Source organism: Phaethon lepturus, unplaced genomic scaffold (genome assembly GCF_000687285.1).
Source record: "Phaethon lepturus isolate BGI_N335 unplaced genomic scaffold, ASM68728v1 scaffold20070, whole genome shotgun sequence".
NCBI lineage: Eukaryota > Metazoa > Chordata > Aves > Phaethontiformes > Phaethontidae > Phaethon > Phaethon lepturus.
The window spans coordinates 43,176-44,238 of record NW_010511445.1 but is presented as its reverse complement, the minus strand read 5'-3'; positions in this window follow the sequence as shown (position 1 = coordinate 44,238).

Here is a 1,063-nt window from a genome sequence, read left to right as displayed (position 1 = left end):
GGTAACAACAGATTTATACATCTTCTTAACTGCAGCACATCACTCTTACTAAAAGGAGGAGAAAGGGGTTTATTTTAACAGAAATCTATTTGTGGCTGTTTGGAAATGGCGGCTGGAATAAAATGCAAGCAATGAAATCTGGTACTTAGATTACAGAAGCCAGTAATAATTTCTTACTTTTCCTCAGTTTGGCTACGCCTATGGTCTTGCACACTGGGGAGCTGACTCGGAAGTACCAGGCCAGCATCAAAGGTTTTCTTCTAAAGAAGGCTTATGGCTTCCATGCATGATCCTGTTCAGCACATACATGAGTTAAACCAAGACTCCTGTGGCACTGGCAGTTGAGAACAGCTTTTAAGATACTGGCTCACAGAAGAAGCTACTGTGCTGCATGTAGTACCTTATTCCATGGACTTATATACAAGCGCCCTGAAATCAGTGGACTAAACACAGAGGTGGTACTGCTGTGGGAGCAAAGGTGTACCTGCCACCCTGAGGGAACGTACCTTGAGGCACAGAGACATGAAGAAAGCCAAGTGTGCTAGAGAGAGCGAGACACACAGGGCAATTGTCCATGTTGCCCACAGAAACATGTACAGCAAATGTAAAGAAGGATAAATAGTGGAGATACAAGCATAAAGCTAACAGGAGAGAAAAGAACAAGTGCAAGGCTTGTTGTTTTATAAATAATAATATGCAGTGGGTTGACCTCGGCCGGCTGGAAACCCCCACCCAAGCTGCTGTCTCACACCCTCTCCCCAACAGGATGGGGGAGAAAATAAGCTCATGGGCTGAAATAAAGACAGGGAGACTGCCTACCATTTACCATCATGAGCAAAATGGACTTGGCTTGGGGAATATTAATGGATTGCCGATTAAAATAGGTTTGGATAGTGAGAAACAAAGACAAATTAAAATACTTCCACGACCACTCCTTTTCCTCAGGCTCATCTTTGCCCCTTCATTCCCAACTCCTCTGCCCAGGGAGGCGCAGGGTGATGGTGAGTGGGGCTGCGGCCAGCCATAACGGTCCCTCCCCACCCTCCCTCCTCCTCACACCTCC